Source organism: Leopardus geoffroyi, chromosome D3 (genome assembly GCF_018350155.1).
Source record: "Leopardus geoffroyi isolate Oge1 chromosome D3, O.geoffroyi_Oge1_pat1.0, whole genome shotgun sequence".
NCBI lineage: Eukaryota > Metazoa > Chordata > Mammalia > Carnivora > Felidae > Leopardus > Leopardus geoffroyi.
The window spans coordinates 84355399-84376293 of NC_059339.1; positions in this window are offsets into that span (position 1 = coordinate 84355399).

The following is a 20895-nucleotide window of genomic DNA, read 5'->3' on the forward strand; positions in this document are numbered from 1 at the left end:
ATATTTATTCATATATTTATTATCTTAGATTTATTGATTGATTGATTTATATTTTTGATTTCAATTTATTGATTCATATATTTATTATCTTAGAAACATAAAAATAAAAATACCATAATAAAAACACCATAACTTAATTTTTCATAAAAGTTATGAAAAAACATAGCAATTATTACCGTTATTATCATAAAATCTGTGATCACAGTTTGAGATTATAGTTCAAATCATAAAATTATACATTTTCTCCTAAGACTATACATTTAAAAAAAATTTTTTTTAATGTTTATTTATTTTTGACAGACAGAGACAGAGCATGAGCTGGGGAGTGTCAGAGAGAGAGGGAGACACAGAATCTAAAGCAGGCTCCAGGCTCTGAGCGGTCCAGTGCCCGATACGGGGCTTGAACTCACAGACTGCGAGATCATGACCTGAGCTGAAGTCGGACACTCAACCAACTGAGCCACCCAGGCACCCCAAGACTATACATTTTAATACAGAAACCCTACTATTATATTTTATTTTTTTCTTTTGATACTTTTAATTCTTCATAATTTATGCTAATTACAGCTTTAAATTTGGTCGATATTCTCTTTCTTTCTTTCTTTCTTTTTCTTTGTTTCTTCTTTCTTTCAGTGATTTCTTTGTAGATAACAGCAGGCAGCCTCAAAAAAATTGACAGTTGACCTTTTGAAATTATTCTTAGAAACTTCTTTATTATAAGTATTCTCATACCCTTCTCTACATTTACTGCAGAATGGGTATAATGACTAACTTACTATTCAACGCTCCTTCCAAATTATGTCTCTGGAAATATGTTAAGAAAAAACAGTAATTTAGAAAAAGTGAAGTTTGTCTTTAATCTTCCCATCAACCTGACCTGGTAAGATTTAGAGAAACTATTTTTCTTTTTCAAAGACAGAGCTCCGTGAAACATACAAACATATTTGATTTTATACCTTTAAACACAACCATCAAAAATATAAGCAAAGGAAACTGAATAACGAGTGTTACTAGTATTTTCCTCCCTGGAATCTGAGTGTAACAATAAGGATGCAATTGGAAAGCCCGCTACTTTTTTTTTTTTTTTTTTTTTTTTTTTTTTTAATGAACCAAATGATCATTTCACATTTGAATTTGTAGTTGATTAGAAATGCATTCAACTGTTCCTTTGGTGAATAAGCTCAGAAGAGATCAGGAAATAACTGCTTTAAATGTGCTAGTAGATGTTTCATTTAACTCAATAATAGGTTTATAAACCATTAATTTTATATTTCAATCAAGTCTTACAAGATGCTCAAAGATTTTAAAGAGGTGTTAACAGCACATTTATGCTGCATCTGGTCCCGCCTCTGTTACTTTCCTTCATGTCAGTTGTTTAGTTCTCAATTCTTTACCTTGAATGAAAGAAATTTATTATTTTTGTTTGTATTTTGAGTCCTTTTGAATTTCACTAGAATCGGCTGTGCTAATAAAGAATGAAATCTCTGGAGAGAGTAAGAGTTCTTTCTTTAGGTGATTTTCCAAGATGGAGAACTCAAAGCCACATTTGTGTGCATTGACAATCCTGAGTAAAATTCATACTTCCTGACCTTTTTTTCCTTCACTATACTCTTCGGAGCACACTTTCCCACTGTGTGATATCTCTGTGTATGAGCAACATTTCTCCTTTTGTTATTTTTAACTAGAGTTATTGACTTCACACTTAAGCTTCAACCGACAGTTCCTTCTCTGACTAGAAATGGTTTACTTATCTATCAACTTGGAAAGGCTTTAATTATCCTTTAAGCTATTCAGTCATCCAAAAAAAATATTTACCAATCATTGAATAATGGAGCCTATGGTCTAAGATTTGTGTAATTACTTAAACCATTCATGACACAATAGATTTATTTAAGTGCAGTCATCAATAATGCTATGAATGAGAGATAAAAGGTACTCTGAGGCTATGTATTCTCCTCTGGGGAGGTCAAGGACTAGATCCCTGAGGAGAGATAATTTAACTGAATTATAAAAGAAGAAGAGGCATTTATTAGAGAAAGAGGGGGGAAAGTCATTCCAGGAAGAGGAAGCAGGGCCAGAAGGGCAAGGACTTGAAAACATCTTCTGTGGTTGGAGCACAGAGAGTGAGGACAATTTTGCACATCATGACGCCACTAATGTAGGTCAGGGTCAGATTCTTGAGGGCCAGGCAGGATGTGTTCAACATTTGGGTCTTTAAGAGCAAAGGAAGTGATTAAGCAAGGAGGCACTTGATAAGATTTGAACTTGCAGAAGCTTAGACTGACAGGACCGAAAATGGATGTGTGAGTATTTTCCACTCTCCAGTGGTAAATATGGCAATTTGACAAGCATAGTGGAAGTTCACATGCATGCATGCAGAGAACTTCTAGAAATAAAGAGTAAGTGACTTTTACAGGACTTGGTCTGAGAGTAGATATCAGAAGACAGTAAGTGGTGGAGCTGAGTCCTCCCCGGTCCTCATCATGACGAATGTCATTCATTACTACAGGGCATGGGGAGGGAGGATGAGAGCAGAGGTAAATTAGTTCCTCCTTTGTGCTTCAGGGCACGTGTGCCCATCCAGTCGGTGATCATTGAAATCCAATTTTATTAAGGTTGTGCCTCTGTGTATATTGAGATTAGGGTCATTCACCTGTGTGCTGCACGATGCCTTACAATCTGTCATAGTTCAAGAAATACCAGTTACATCAAAGAGGTGATTAGAAATAAAAGGTGGGAACTCTAGCTTTGGAATTTGATATGTATACCGGTGACTTCTTACAGGTAATGCAACTAGTAAGTGGTCTAAATGGGATTTAAATATAATATATGTTTCTATTTAATCACAAGCAGGAAGTAAACATTTTCCTGCATTTTCTTCTATAGGCTGCAACTTTAACTCTTTCTAGCATTTCTTGGAGCTACATGTTCTGTTTTGTTTTTTTCAGCCAGTACCGTTTTTTCCTCCTTTGAGTCTCATGCTTAGAATGATCTACTGGGCTCTGTGGTAGGCTGAATAATGGTCCCCCAAATATCCATATTCCAATCCCTGGCACCTGTGAGCATATTACCTTCCATGATAAAAGAGACTTTGGAGATGTGATTAAGTTAAAGACCTTAGGATCATAGGATTCATCTAGTTCATCAAGTGCGCCCAATATAATCACAAGTCTCCTTATAAGAGATTTCAGTCAGTAGTTGGGATGTGCTTTGACATAGAAGCAAAAGATTGGAGTGATGCCAGGAAAGGTCAAGGGCCATGGAACACAAGTGTCCTTTAGCAGCTGACAGGGACACGAGGCAGATTCTCTCCCAAAAGCCTCCAAAAGGAGGCTTGGTTTTCCCCATAAGACTCATTAAGACTTCTGACCTTCAGACCTGGAACAGCATAAATGTGTGCTGCTTTAATCTACTAAATTAGTGGTAATTTGTAAGCAGCCTTGGGAACCTGATATAGGCTCCTTTACACCTTTAACTTGTTAGTTCATGCACTCGACCATGTAAAACTAAATTTAGCAACTGCCCTTTCATTTACCATACTTTAAAGCAACAACCTTCTCAGAGGTCCCATTGATAATTCTTGGCCTTATGAATGGCACTACTCTTTCAGTTATATTCGTGTTTTCTCTTTCATTTGTGTTTCTAGTGACAGACTCTGGAGATTCTTTTTCTTTAATTATGTTAGCATTGTTCACTTCATATTCCCTACTCCAATATTTTGGAACAACGAACACAAATGACTATATTTGCTAAAATGTCCTTCTTGTTTTCTTACTTCTGATTTCATATTGAAGGCCAATAGCAGCTTGTTACATTCAAAAATTCCCTTCCAGAACCTTCTATTGTAATTGTGTTGGGTTTTATATTGCTCTCATTAGCTATATTATTTGTCCTGTATCCAATTTTTACTTCATGCTGAATTTGCCTTGTCTGCTCTGTAGCCGTGTTTAGCTTTATATGACACAGAAAGAACAAATAAATAATCTGCTAAAACATAAACAAATGAAACTTCTTCAATACAAGGTTGAAGATCAATTAACTTCCACGATGCTTCCTCTGACCCAACATGCTGACTATTTGATAAAATAATTATTAGCATTATCACATATATTTCGCTATCTCATCTTCACTTTGTTTACATATGTCAGCGTTTTCAGGAAACCTTCTCTTTTCTCTACCACTTAGCTATTATAGAAGGAATATACAGAACAGATATGCACAGTTTTCTCCCTAAATGCCTTTATTTAGCATAGATTGTAAGACAGGTGTGAAGAATAGCAATAAACAAGGTAGATACCATTCTTTTCCTCATGGAATTTGGGGTGTTTAGTTTTCCTTTGTTCTATAACTTTAGAATTTAGATAGTGCTGAATTGGTTTTCCAAAGCTACCTCAACAGATTACCACAAACAGGGTAACTTAAAACAACAGAAGTGTATTTTCTCCCAGCGCAGGAGGGTAGAAATCCGAAATCAAGTCATTAGCACAGCTGGGTCCTTCTTGATCTCTGCCTCTGTCGTAATAAAACATTTCTGTGTCCTCACACAGTGCTCTCTCCTTATAAGGACACCAGTCACATTGGACTAGGCTAAGCCTCTTCTTAACTTGAATACATCTGCGAAGACCATATTTCCAAAAGAGGTCACCTTCATGTGATTCGAACATTTCTTTTGGAGAGATACAATGCAACCCATACCATGTGGGTAAAAGTTTTCGGAAACAAAGCATATGAAGGTTTATTAAGTTTGGCCCAACAGGAACAGGGTAAGAGCCTGAAAATACACCACTGGCATGAACTGGTCTGAACCCCCTGATTCAACGACATGTTCTCAGGCATAAGGACAAAGTCAGTGAAAACTAAGGTATTGCCAGCAATGACAAAGGCCACCATTTAGCCAAAATGGAAATTGAGGTGTCGAGACCAAAAGTGAGCTGAGGTATAGGAGTCATGTAATACCACACTTAGACAAAACTGGATGGAAAAGTCTTTGTTCCAGTGGCCTACAACTTAAAGCAATTTTGTGATTTTTCTCAATTCTTAAGTTGCTAACTTATTTCATATCTTATGCTTCTTTTTAAATTTGAGTATTTTTGACACACAATGTTACATTAGTTTTAAGTGAATGCCGTAGTGATTCAACAACTCTATACATAATGCTGTGCTCCCCACAGGTGTAGCTACAGTCTACCCCCGTGCAACACTATTACCAATTTAAAAATTTTTTTTTCAACTTTATTTATTTTTGGGACAGAGAGAGACAAAGCATGAACGGGGGAGGGGCAGAGAGAGAGGGAGACACAGAATCAGAAACAGGCTCCAGGCTCTGAGCCATCAGCCCATAGCCTGACACGGGGCTCGAACTCACGGACCGCAAGATCGTGACCTGGCTGAAGTCGGACGCTTAACCGACTGCGCCACCCAGGCGCCCCACCAATTTTAAATTAAACTCATTTTTAGGGCACTGTCTTCTCACACCTTTTAATTCTTTCTCCTTTTCAACTCCCCTAATGGGACTTAATTCAGGTTACCATTATTTGTCATGTGGAGAGTGTACTAAATGGTCCCTCACCTTTAGTTTCTTCCCAATACATGCTTCCACTATGGACAGGGTGGTATTTATATATCTACATTTAAAAATGCATATATAGGGACACCTGGGTGGCTCAGTGGGTTAAGTGTCTGACTCTCGATTTGGGTTAAGGTCACAATCTCATAAACTGTGAAACTGAGCCCAATATCAGGCTTGTGCTGAGAGCTCAGTGCCTCCTTGGGATTCTCACTCTCCCTCCCTTTCTCTGCTCTTTTGCTCGTGCTGTCTCTCTCTCTTTCAAAATAAATAATCATTTAAAAACTAAAAAAGTGCATTTATGGTTAGTAGTTATTGTTTATGGTTTTGAAAGAATACATCTTAATTATAAAGAATCAACAAAGAAAAAGAAGTTATTTTTTTTTAGAGTTTTTATTTATTTATTTTGAGAGAGTGGGAGAGAGAGAGAATGTGTGAGTAAACAGGGGAGGGGCAGAGAGACGAAGATTGAGAGAATCCCAAGCAGACTCCACACTGTCAAAGCAGGGCCCAAACGCTCTGAGCTAAATCTCAGGAACCGTGAGATCATAACCCGAGCCGGAACCAAGAGTCAGACACTTAACCCACTGAGCCGCTCAGGCGCCCCTGAAAAGAAGTTAATTTGATGTGCATCTTTCCAGGTTTTTCTCTATAATATCATATAAATATGATGTATACATGTATATAAGTATATATAATATATAGAGGTAAATATATATACCTGGACACAAATGTATACATGTGTACGAGTACAGATGCATATGTATGTTTTATATATATATACATATATATATATGTGTGTATATATATATATTTATTTCACATAGGTTTATATTTTAAATGTTAATGCTAAAATGTTTATGAACTCATTCCCCACTTTACAGTATATTACATTTATTTTATACAATTGAATCTTGTATAACACTATTTAAACCACCGAATATTCCATTAATTGAGTTCACCATAATTTATTTTACCACTTCACCGTTTTGAGATGTTTGGTTTGCTCCTATTTTTTTATTATTTAAAAAAAAGTGACAATCTAGAGCTAAATCTTTACATACAGCTGTAATTATTTAATTAAGTCACATTCCTGGAAGGAGAATTACTGACTGAAAGAGTTTGTGGTTTTCAGGCGATTGGTATAAATGGCTAATTTGCATTATAGAAAGATAGTGACTCATTTTCTAACAGCAGGAAATTCATTACTTTGCTATACTTTTACAATGTATTATCCATGGGAAACAGAAACTGTGTTCCTGGTGTACTCTCCATTTCTTTGACAACTGATAAGAACATTTAGTTTGGGTTTCTTTTTTTGGGAAATGTTTGTTGAAATGAGAACCTAATCTTTGTAAAACAAAAGTCACATCGTGTGTTTCATTTCCTTTTTGCAGCAGCAGAAGGTCCAAATTCCTTACCTTTCTACTCAACACAATCAGCATATCAACCCAACAAAATCTATTTGTGTCTTTCACTTACTCCCGCTCTCATGAGCTACTAGTCGTGCCCCAAATATACAAGTCTCCCGTCTTTCTTCATGTTACTCTTATTGCCTGACTTTTCCTTTGCCTTCCAGTTGAGTATCATCACTGTTCTGACCAAGCTAGAATAGCGTAAGGGTCCACTTCTCTCTGTCTCTGTTCACATTTCTTCTCCTGAAACTGACCACTACTTACCTTACAAAGGTCTCCTCCTTTACCTTGTGTATCTACCAGGTCATCCAAAATACTTTTCCATAAAACTCTCCTTTGAAGTTTGAACACATTTTCCTGAAGCACTCCTATTATAAGAATGTTTATCACAGCATTGCTAATAGAGGCAAAATATTCAAAACGATGAGAGTCCATTAATAAATCTGTTGAATAAATATGGTCCATTCAGACAATGGAAGATTAATCAGTCATTGCAAACACTTCATTGAAATATACCAGCGGACCCAGGGGAAAGTTACAGACAGTAATGTGTACACACAGTATACTCTCACTGTTACAAAACAAGGGGGAAAAAATACCTTACACGCAAGTCAGGTCATGTGTTTATGAGTTTGAACGGGCATTGGGAAAAAAATGAGGAAGTCCATAGAGAACAGGTTCGTGGGATTGATTGGATCTTTGGCAGGAAGCAGGCCAGCTAGAGAGGCGGGTGGTGATAGGGCAGTGTGAAAAGAAGAAAGTTCAGACTTTAGCCTTTCTTGTGGTTCCCGCAGCATCGAACATACAGAAAAATGGACAAAGTATCCATGGCATAGTATTTAGGCTAACCGCAGAGTGGAAAATTTTATCTACAATATTATAAATGTATGCATATTTAGTATGCCCATGACATGTGTTGGGTGATGACAAAGATATGTGCAGACCAGTAGGGTTTTACAACATCAACTGTATACAACATAGTTTTATATCTTGGTTATTTCAAATGAGCATGCATAATGAGTTATTTTCTAAATAAAAACAAGTACCACAGCACTCAGACAAATTATTTAGTTGTGGAAAAGAAATCCCTCAGGAGCCAATTAGCTCTGCTCTGTTCTGGAGTGGAAAATTTTACCAAAAAATTGGGACAGTTCTGACTATCTCACTACCATCTGGCACAGGTGAGAATTCGTGGGAGCAAACAACTCAAAACTAGCTCTTCGCCGTGAGACAAAGAAGAGAAGAAATGTCAAAGCGATCCACCACGATAAAGATAAAAGCTAATGACATGTCTATCGTCCAATTTAATCATCCTCCCAAAAGAAAATGGGAATTCATGCTGTTTATCTAACTAATGTTGTAGATAGCAAAACCAACTATTCAGTTTAAGTAACATGCTACACTTCACAGATTCAGTGAGATCTAGAACAGGGTTGCCCCACTTCTGAATCTCAAGCCTGTGAATTTACCCACATGCTCTACTGATACTGCCTCTGTCCCCTTCCTCTGTTTCTTAAGCTGCTTTTGAATGTTCTTACATGAGCTTATTTTTGAGCTTTATGCCTTCACATCTCCCTGTAGCTCCCACAGTGCACATGCACGTGCACACACATACATCCTACCTTGCACACCCTCTTTTTCTCACCCCCAGCAGTAACGGGTCTGAATGTTTTGGGATATGTTCTTTCAGTCTCCTTTTTTTTTTTTTTTTTTTTTTTAAATCGGTAGGTGGTTAGAGTTGGTTGGCCACCTTGTAATTAATTCTCACAGCACAGGAAGCCGGACCCTAGTAGCCTGCAAGAACAGTAGATACTTGGTGGAGACGTGTACCTAGGAAGCGTCCAGAGTATTAGGTGCTAGGGGAACACAGGGCCTGCCAGAGCCCTGTAGAGAAGGGAGCTGGGTGGTCAAAGACTGCATGAAAGCACATGGTATTGGCAAGCAATATGTGAGAGAAAAGGGATCATAGACAAGCAAATTCCAGACAATAATTTGGCATGCTTTCCAAAGATCAGCATTCACTTTGCTCAGACTGAAACTTCACCGGTTATGCAACCAAATGGACAGACCTAAATAGGAACAACAAAACTCATGAAACTGGCTGGAATCTTTGCCCAGGAGTACTTTTGATGCATCTATCCATTCTTGAAGTTGAGAATTTCTACCTGAAGAAGAAGGGAAATCAAACTTGCTATTGCCTACTGATTCTATCCAATCTTAAGGACAATTCATACAAAATAAGGTCTATTTTCCAACGTCAGAAAGCCAATGACAACAGTGTTGCAAATAGGGCTCTTAATTCCTTGATCAAAAGCAATAATTAATTTCAAATAAATCAAATGGAACCCCCTTTTGGAGTTTTTCTGCGGCGTGACAGATCTCTATCTCTCAGGAACATCACACTTCTTTTGACAGAATCTGTTGCTTCTCAAAACATTCTTTTTGGACCATCGTTTAGCTGTTTGTCATCATTTTGACTATTTTCTCTTTCGGTTCCACCCCTGTTGACTTGCAGGATATCGTTTGTTTTCTCTCCCAAAGGCCTCTCATTCATCAGCCTGCCACTCTCCCTGCTTCCTTCCAGAAACCCTGGGGGGCTACGGTCTCTCCCCGACTGTTGTCTTCCTCTCTCATTGTTCCCTATGCTGAGCGTACGTTCCCAGAGATGGCTGCCAGACGTATTTCCTGAAGATCACTCTCTTGTTCACATTATTTAATGACTCCCCATTGCCTATGGAATGATGCCCATATATATTCGTCATTTTTCCATGCTCTGAACCCAACAACCCATGTAAGTGGTTTTCTCATAATTTGTCATTATCTTAAGCGCAGACACTCGTCGTCCTGAACTACAGGCTATTTTGAATCCAAAGTGAAAAGTTTTCTGTGTGCTTTTTCTCCTGCTGTTCTCTGTGTCAAAGGTGCCTTTTCCCCCTTAAACTCTAAGGCAGACACCTCCTTCTAACTCAAATTTCATCTTTACCACAAACTTCATTTTCTATTTCTAAACTGAAAACTAGCGAATCCTTGTTTGAGTTCCCATGTGCCTTAATCGTGACTCACTGTAGTAACGTAGATCTAGCTTCTGTTATGGTTAGTATCTATTTCTGTGTATATTAGTTAGAAATATACTATCATTTCTTATGTCATAAGCTTGAAGGCAATATAATTGTTAAGTGTGCTTTACTGTGTATCCTTTAGAATCGCCAGCAAAATTTCTTGTGCAAATAATCAGCCAATATTTGGTGAGAAACTGAACCATCAAGCAGGTGAACATACCTCCCTGTAACTAGACTGGCCACAGTATATCACATAGTTTCATTACTATGCAAAGGAAACCAATGTGCACAAGCTTTTCTATAACAGACAAAAACTCAGAAGTCTACTCTTCGACAATTGTTCTCCAAGTTTTCCTGATCCTTGGCCCTGAAAGAATAATCATATCCCACAGAGACCCACAAATTTTTACCTCAGCCCTTTGCCGCTGTGGCTGCCTGGAAAAAGCACACAACCACGTTCCCAGGTCGACTGGAATCCCCCCTGACAGGTCAGCACACCCACGCTGGCGGCTGCGATGCCTGTGATGTCTGATGCTCCTGAGTCTAATCCACGGTTTCACTAGGGCTTAATCTGGTTTGTCTCTAAGTCCGCTGACCCATATTGCTGCTTGGGTTTGGTCCCTGCAAGCCTATTTTCTGGGTTTTTTTTTTTTTTTTCTTTGCTTGCTTGTTTTTAGAGTGTTGTTGTTGCTGTTGTTGTTGTTTTTCAAATAGAATGGTAAGTGATTACTCTTGAACAAGGCAAGTATGAACACATCCGGAGAGGACATTTTCTCCCGAACAGGGAACTAGAAAAGGTGAGGCTTTGTTTTAGAGTTTTCAGTGGATGTTTACACCATCAATTCCCAAACATCAGCGTGAGAAGAAAACTACAAGTAAGGGAGATGAGGATTCGGAAGATTCATATATGAAATAGGGACATATGGGTTGTGGCATAGGGATGTAACCTTGCAGAGAGATTTTTTTTTCTCCCCCAAATAGCTTAGGTTATTATTTATTTATTTATTTATTTATTTTTAAATGTTTGTTTATTTTTGAGACACAGAGAGAGACAGCGTGAGCAGGGGAGGGGCCAAGAGAGAGGGAGACACAGAATCTGGTGCAGGCTCCAGGCTCTGAGCTGTCAGCCCAGAGCCCGACGGGGGGCTCGAACCTATGAACTGTGAGATCATGACCTGAGCCGAAGTCGGATGCTCAGCCGACTGAGCCACCCAGGCGCCCCGCCTAGGTTATGTTTTAATCAATGAGGAAATTATTGGCTCTGATACTCTGTTGTCTTTCTCCTTCCTCTGTGTCATGAGAGACTGAACACTATTATTCTGAGATTCCTAGAAACTTCACCAAGTATTCCTACTCTTCCTCAGTTTTATTCTAGTCTAGGGCCTAGCGAAGATTGGTATCTCGCAAGCCCTAGAGAGTAGAGACAGATCCCCGAAAGCCTGCTACCCTGCCTTTGTCTCCCTTCCTCTTATGCCTCCTTCTTTCTATCAGTTCAGATTTGTGTTCTCATATGCACTTAGTGCTTTACTGGTTGTGTGGAACATAAAATGAAAAAGATATCCTTTGGTTTAAAAAAATACACGGCCTGGAAGGGAAACATAACTTGCCAGGTAATCCCCTGGTAAAAATAAGTTACAATTAGGCTGTTGGCGTCTCAGATGAAGGTGTTGTCTCAGAAACAATCCCTAAGGGCTTGTTTACCAAGTGAAAACAATAGGAGAATGTAAAAGCCACAATTTCTTTCTAGTTGAGATTACATTAGGATCAGTTTGGAGATCTATCTATCTATTATCTTTCTATCTACGTATATGACACTTGGAATATATTCATGCATATAATATATAATCATTTAAATATATAAATATATATTGATATGAAGTCACACAATGCTATATATAATGTGGTTTCTTATATGTGTATATTATGTGTGGTGTGTTGCGGGTGGGAGTGTGTATGTACAAGGTATATACAAGCTGAGTAGAAGATCTGGCTAATAAAATCAGCAGATAAGAGCTGGATTTGCTGTTGATACCCTCATGGCCAACAGTCTTTAAATATGACATGTCTTTGCAAAGCGTGTTATTATAACTCAGCTACGATGATAACTGGGTCCTCATTTAGAAAGGGGAGTTGCTGTTGATAACATCAATTCCTTTACTCTATTTCAAAGTACAGAGGATCCTGGGTAGAATTATGCCATTAAAAATGTATGTCAGAATCCTGTATTTTGATATCTGCAATGGTCAGATGCTGACATTAGTATTGAGTTTGAAGAAATTTTGCCCTATAATGGATAAGACTTCTGAGCAGTCTCTGCTACTTTGTTAGCTTCTACGATTTTTTTAAAAAAGAGATTGATTACCTATGTGCTAGGTTGGACTTTCTGTTCAAAATTAAATATATTCTCAGCTTCCTGTTCTAACTCAACTTTGTCTTTTGTTTTTTAGTAAAAAAAATAGGCCCTGAATCCACAGGTCACATCAGAGGGAATTGGGACTATCCTGCTTGAACCCTAGACCACCCACTGTTACCATTGATTAGACCACATGAACAGGTCTTTCTCCTGCTGTCACCGTGGCTTCTCCCCCCCTGGGATGTATCTGAAGTACAATGACCTTCTCAGTTGGAAGAGGACTACTGTTTCATCTAGGGTCTATCACTGCATTATCCATACTGAACTTGATTTTGTTTTCCCTCACTCTTATTTATACTTGATCATGAACTTATGACTCTTGACAATGCCTAATATTTTATCCTGTTACTCATAATAACCTATTTTCTTATATTTTGTTTAAGTTTTTGTTATTCTTATCAAACACTAATTACACTGCATTTCCTGATTCGATTCGTTTCAATTCCAAATACTTTTCTAGCTCTTGAAAACATAAGCCAGGAGGCTCTAAAGCTAACATATGTAACCAAATGATGTTACGATTGCCAAAATGAATGCATCATCATGCTGGAATTTGGCTGCTACAGCCAAGATCTTTACTCTCTTTTTATAACACAATTTCCTTTTATGGTTTCATATTCATTTTTCCATTTTTTTCTTAAATTATCGAAGCAGTTTTTGTTTTAATTGTCAGGAAAAAAAGATTTAATTCTTCCCCTAATTGAGCTCAAGGTTTTGCTACAGATTTAGCATATTGCTTTCTAAAAAGGAGTAGGCTTGGTTAATTCAATTTATATTTTGTTTATTATAGAACAGGTGTTCCCATGATTACTGGTACAGAGACAAAAATTTCTATCAAAAAGATAAATTATTTAATTTGTTCTCATATTTTTTGGGGGGCAATCTTAGTGAAATGTTCCTGAAACCGAACGTACAGTATTTACTTATCCCTCAAAAAATGTCCTCAAAGTTTTGAATGCAATAAAACATTACATTCACATTAAGCCTAAGTTACCAATAGAAGTTGCCCTATTGAGATACATTTATTGGTCAAAATTACATACACTTTACAGTAAACTTTGTAAAAGTTTCCCTGGACATAACCGAATTTTTGGTAATTATCACGTTTAAAATTTTCATCCAAAACAAAATAATGATTTTTGAATATAAACCTCCTTTTATATATAATAAAGAATGTGCGTGTGTGGATTTAAAGCCAGTTGAATTAGAAGCATACTTCTCCCATGTTAATGTCTGTGGCTAACTATCCTCAATAAATTTTCACTTTAGTAATTTTGTAATAGTACTGAAATTTTGCAAATACTCAGAAAGAAATCATGATTTGATTGATCCAGCCAGTTTTTCAAAAGTCTTTGACCAAGAATCAGGTAACTCACAATTTGTTTTGATCCCCAACTAGAAATAAATGACACTGACATCATATTAGTTTGTTACTTGGAGTGTTTGAAAGTGTATTCATTTTTGTATGTATGAATATGGGTACATACATACAAAAATACACATACATGTATCTAAGTAGGTCTGTGTACTCATCTGTCTTATCAATGTGTATGATAAACAACAGAGCATAAAAAACTCCCTGGTTTAAAGTATGTGTCATAACCAATTCATTTCAGTTACTTTCTTTGAGATACACCACATATTCAAACAACTTAATTCCTTCCTAAGGACAAATAAATTTAAATTATCTACTTAGGACCGTGTATTGTAAAACCTAAAATGTTAAATGATGCCTTGACATCTTTGAGCCTCAGAGAGCTCCAAAGATCTAGGATGTGCCCTCCAGCCAATAGAAAAATCTCCCCACCCTGCTACTTTCCCTAAAGCACGGACACTGCACCCACCTTAAGCCTGGATAGATGACCATCTTTTTCTTTTTTTAAGTTTTTAAAATGTATTTATTTTGAGACAGAGCCAGAGTGAGTGAGAGGCAGAGAGTGAGAATTCCAAGCAGGCTCCACGCTGTCAGCACAGAGCCTGATGTGCGGCTTGATCTCACAGACTGTGAGATCATTCCCTAAGCCGAAATCGAGAGTCAGACACAACTAACTGAGCCACCCAGGTGCCCCTAGATGGCCATCTTACCTTCACAAAAAAGTGAAACAAATGCTCACAGACAATTAAAGATTTTTTTTTTTCCCTTCCTGGCACTACTATGAGACTAGACCAGTACATGTGAATTGAGTGGTCAATGTCACTCTTATATTTCTATACTCTGAAACGTAAGCACCAAATATTTCATCTGGAAAAATATAATGCAGGTTGACACTAATTATCTGTCATAAACACAAGAATTGTGTCGCTGAAGTACACAGTGACTTTTTAAATGGAACCTAAGCAAATAGTCTGAGAGATCTCTCAAGGCAGTCTCCGGGTACCATCAAGCCTTATGTGATTAAGTGTGATCACTTGATATATGGGGTCGGTGGCTATCCCAGTTAGATTTTGGAAGATGTGCAAAACAAAGACTTGGAGTCAGGTGCTTAAGTGAAATCCCCACACAGACAAGCGGAATGGGGTGTTGTTTTCCTTGATGTTTACAATTCAAAGAGATGGCCTCAAAGGCCCTTACTCAAAATCACTCCTGGTTTATAAAACAGGCAAGAGGGACATTAAACTATTTGAAAAAGGTTACATGCATCTCTGAGGGACAGAGAAAATATTTACAATTGCAAATTTTCTGCAGAAAATTCTCAAAGCAAAAGGAGAGTTGGAAAGTCTCTTCCCTTTTGGCACCAGGGAAAATTGTATTTTACAAGTTGTATTTCCCCTTATATGGGACACCATAATGATATGGTTTGTGCTTATCATGTCTTCAGTATAGTAGAGGAAAATGCTTTATTTTTTTAAAGTAGATGGCAGAGTTGGGGTATCCAAAGTGGTGTCCAATAAGAGATAAGAGAAGTGAAAATTCCCCCTTTGTAATCTGGGGATTATTATCTCCTTTCCCAAGATAGCATTTCTACAAACTTAAACTTACTCAGAGCCTTGAGATGTATTTTCAGTCAAATCATAAATATCACACTAGGTAATACCAATGCAATGCAATTTACTGTATAACTGAAATCTGGTTATTGTTTTAATGAGGTTAGTCTAGATAATACTGAAATCCCAGGAGCTTGAAACCCGTTAGCTTTTTCTTGCTTGTGTTACATTTCTGTTGCAGGTTGGCTCAGGGTATTGGTTCTAGGTCAACATTCAGGAACCCAGTGTCATGGAGATCCAACAATATTGCAGCCGGACTCTGGAATGTGTAGCCTCCTATTTGTGGATCAGAAGAGATAGCTGAAGGATGACGGGCCTGCTCTCCAATTATCTAGCTTAAAAATGAATACATCTCCTGTGACCACAGTCCCTGGATCAGCATTTGCTGCGTGGCCCTGCCCAAGTGCTGGCTGGGCAATGTGATGTCGGTCTCTGTCCAGGCCCCCTCTCGGTTGCCTTGCTCTCAGGAAAAGAGCCACCTAGCCCTGTATAGTGTCAGCCCTTCTCTACAGCAACTTGTAAAGAATGACTGCTTGATGGCGGAGAGAGAAAAGGGTCCCAGACTTGTATTGTGATCGTAGCATCTCTGAGGAACCATCGCAGACCCACAGCTTCAGAGGATGGAGAGGCCACTGGGCATCTTCCTTCTCTGCTCACTTGTTCTTTCACCACGGGAACTGATCCTGAGAGCATTTTCCAACAAGTGTCCTGCAAGCAAATCTTTGACGCAGAGCTGGCTTCTCAGGGAGCTGGACCTCTGGGTCACCACCCATATTGCAATCATCAGCGTGCTTGTTAAAAATGCAAATGACTGGTTTTTATCCCAGGCCTGTGGACTCCCAATATCCATGGGTGGAGGCGGGAATCTGTATTACTAAAAAGCACTCCCGAAAATTATTTTTTTTTCTCATGAAAGTGGCACTAACAATGACAGCTGTGATTACTTCGATTATATGCAAAATTGAATAATTGGAAGAGGGGTGTCCAGAGAATTTAAAAACCTTATGCAGGATCTTCTATCAAAATCATTTATGCTAAAGTGGAAAAATACCTAAATGTCAACTGCATAAGGAATAAGCCAACCACTCACAGAAACAAAGGTTTTAAATCTACAGACCATGTTGGGCTACGTGAGCCAAATTAACATATTTTAAAATAATTTTGTAGCTCCCATCCCTGGTGTCTAAAATGTTTTACCTTCACCACTCTTTTTCTCCAGCGAGCTTCAGGAACCGTGAGCCTGAGAGGCCAAATTGCCACCGCTGAGCTCAGAAGTCAAATCAGCTTTCAAAGCCATTCCTTTACCCTGCGACTGACATTATTGTAGTGGATAGGTAGCTGAAGTCTTTCTTTCACATTAGAGAGGAATCCTTTTTCCATCCTCCTTCTCTTTGCTATTCAGATATAAGTACAAACTCCAAAGTTCTCCATGGACCAAGAATCAACCCGTGAATCACTGCTTTGCTGAGACACATTATAGCAGAAAGCAAAAGGAAAAATGTCCCCCCCCACCGATACATTTACCGAAATATCCTCCCATATCTTAAACCCAGTAGGAAAGGATGATATAAGCACGGCGATCGACAGACATGACTGTCTGTAAAGACTCACATTGTCAAATCTGTTTGTACATCATGGCTGAGACTCCTACCCTGGCCTGACTGGGTCCAGGGACCAGGGGCTGATTGGAAATCTCCCTGTCACACAATAACACCAAGGTCAAGTGACTGTTTCCACTGCACCATTACGCCAACTGTAAAACAAACACCTGACTTGCTTTGATTTAAATTTTTTATATTTATTCATCATTGAGGTTTTGGCTTTAATTAATTTTGACGTTAACAACATTAAATTATTATTTTCTTGATTACCGTGTTTTCTGATGTCTGCTGAAGTGTTGTGTCTGAGAGGAGGGTCTCACAACTCTCACCTCAATCTCAGCCCATCTACAAGGAATCATTGCTTTTATATACCGACATTTGCTGAGTTCACGTATAAGTAGCCCACGACTTCTGATGTTGGCCCTATTTAAAAGCCAAAGGGACGGGGTAAAAAGAGCACAGAAGTGGGAGTGCGAAAATCTGAGTGATGGTTCCGTCTCTGAAAATGACTAGCCATGTGGCCTGGGAAAACCATAGACTCATTTATCTTCATTTCTTTAAAATTTGTGAAATGGAAATAGTTGTAACTTGTTATTAACCTCACAGTATCCTTGGAGAGCTAAAGGGTGTGAAAGCACTCTGGAAAAAAAAAGTATATATATGAATATCTATATCTGTATCTGTATATGTATATGTATATGTGTATCTATATCTATATCTATATCTGAATCTTTAACAAGAACACCCAAACTGATTACCATGAAGCCATTTCTGTACCACAGTCTGAGTCTCACAGTTAATAGAGTAAGGTTTTCAAAAGCACAAGTCTACAGATACAGCTTAACCAGCTTGTATTCATCAATGCTTAATCAAATTCTAGTTTTACTTAATATGTTTGTTTCATGAGTATTTCAATTCTCAGTGACAAGAGTAGCCGGTTAAACCCTGGCGAGTGAACAAAGCTACTGTCTTCCTTCCTCCTCAAACCCCAGTGAAACAGAAGAAAGTGAATGACAGAGACATGATCCCCTATAACAAGGGGAAGGAAAAAGTAGACTCTTTGGGGATCAGAGTACCGATAACAGGCACACCTCTTTTATTGCACTTAGCTTTATGCTGTTTCTTAGATATTATGGGTTTTTTTGTTGCTGTTGTTGTTGTTCGCAAATCCAAGTTTCAAGACTTAGTGACGTAGTTTAGAGACATAGTGGAGGGAGCCTGCAGACGGGGCTGATTCGCTGCAATCTCGTGGTAAAACCTGGACAGTTGAGGAGTTGCTTCATACGGATGAGCAAAGAAAGTGGTTTCTTGGGATAGAATCTACTTTGGTGAAGATGCTGTGAAGACCATTGGAATGACAACAAAGGGTTTAGAACATTCCATAAACTTAGCTGATACAGCAGCGGCAAAGTTTGAGAGGATTGACTTCAATTTTGAAAGAAGTTCTACTCCGAGGAAAATTTTGGTAAACGGTATCACATGCTACAGAGAAATCACTCGTGAGAGGATGCGTCTATCTATGCTGCAAGAAATTGCCTTCTTTTAAGAAATTGCCACAGCTCCCCAGCCTTCAGCAACCACCACCCTGAGCAGTCAGCAGCCATGAATATCGAGGCAGGACCCTCTACCAGGAAAAAGATTATGACTTGCTGAAGGCTCACACGATGTTGTTTAGCATTTTTTAGCAATATATATATATATTTTTTAGTGTTTATTATTCTCGACAGAGAGAGAGAGAGAAAGACAGAGCAGGGGAGGGGCAGAGAGAGAGGGAGACACAGAATCTGGAACAGGTGCCAGGCTCCGAGCTGTCGGCACAAAGCCCAACACGGGGGGTCTCGAACCCACGAGCAGCAAGATCATGACCCGAGCTGTAATCAGACGCTTAACCGACTGAGCCACCCAGGTGCCCCTCAATAAAGCATTTTTAAACTAAGGTATGTATATATATATATATTTTAGACATCATGTTATTGCACACTTAATAGACTACAGTGTAACATGGGGTGCCTGGGTGGCTCAGTCGGTTAAGCATCTGACTTCAGCTCAGGTCGTGAACTTTGCAGGCTCTCGAGTTTGAGCCGGGCATCAGGTTCTCTGCTGTCAGCATGGAACCCACTTTGGATCCTCCGATCCCCTCTCTCTCTGCCCCTCCCCTGCTGTGCTCTCTCTCTCTCTCCCTAAAAAATAAATAAACATTAAAAAAGAAAGAAAGAAAGAAAGAAAGAAAGAAAGAAAGACGACAGTATATGGAAACATAACTTTTATATGCACCGGGAAACCCAAAAAATTCATATGGCTTGCTTTATGGTGGTATTCACTTTATCGGGGTGTTCTGGAACAGACCCCGCAGTATCTCTACGGTATGCCTTATCTCTCCCTCTTGACAACTGGAGTTCAGAACCACTGAGAGAGTGGCAGGATGGGGTTCAGCTCTCTCGTGGAGAAAAAAAAAGAAAAGTAAAGAAAAAAGCCATGTTGGAGGAGAGGGCTTCGGAGCACACATAAAAACGCTCGCTCCGTCTCGGTTGAGCTGCCGGGGCTCCCAGATCGCAGGCTTCACGCAGAGGCAGAGGACAGACTCTGCCCCAGGACACTTACACCCCATCTGGAGAGCACGCCATCTGCGCAGCCCTAAAGAAGGGGCCCGAACCAGACACTCCCATCAGATAAATCTCATCTCTTTCTGACGGGAAACGTGAGGTCACCCTCCAGGGGACGGTGTTGCAACTCTACTGGACGTGTTCTTCCCTGGTGGCTGCACGTCCGTGTAAAAGACCTGAGAGCAGGAGCCCCCTGAGAAAGCACGTGCACCAGCAAGGTGTTGTCTTGGCTTTAAACCACTGGGTTGAACCAACGATCTAACATCTCCTGGGAGATGACTGTGTCCCTCATGGTAGGAACTTGTTGGCGGGTCAAAAACAGTCCTCCTTTTATCTCTCACAAGGAGGATCCATCAAAGCCTATCTTTCTAAGGTAAGGGGTGGATGATGAGATTTTGCTCACAGAAGGATCTGGAATGGGTCAGAAGGGTACCTTAAGCATACAAAATGCATATTGGCTCAAAGGCTGCTCTACCTTGAGGCGGAAATTTCACTCACTCTTCTGCCTCCGAGGGATAGCTGTCTATGTTGCCAAGATCGTCAAGTATTAAAGTCATTTCTGTGTGAAAAAGCCAACAACAGAAAGATGTTCTTCCCTATTTGAACATCAATTTCGTACCATATCTAAAGGAATAAAGTCCGGAGATTAAATTCCCATGTTGTAATCACTGGTCTCTTGATCTAACATGGTCCTGAATTGCACTGCAAAAATAACAAATACATTTGGGTTCCTGTCTTTCACATTTCATTGAAACCAGTGGAGTGCCAACTAGTTCAGGCTCATAGAAACTGCCCTCCTAGTTCCGCATTCAGTAGCAATACACTGATCAAGTCATCCAAAGTGGGAATGTGCAGCATGGAAGTGGTCAAATGCTATAAATAGTGGTTCTTTTTCTAATGTTTATTTATTTATTTTTGAGAGTGAGAGAGCGCACAAGCCGGGGAGCGGCAGAGAGAGGGGAAGACGCAGAATCTGAAGCAGGATCCAGGCTCCGAGCCATCAGCACAGAACCCCACATGGGACTTGAACTCACTCACAATCTGTGAGACCTTGACCTGAGTTGAAGTCGGATGCTTAACCGACTGAGCCAACTAGGTGCCCTTAAATGTTCTTTTTTTTTTTCTCCCTGACAGCAAGTTTACCAGAACACAAGTAATTTCTATCAACAAATAAATTTTCTGGCCGACAAGCATGCCTCTTTCTGTGAATAGGATGGACTACATACTAGTCTGTACATGGTAAAGCACAATAT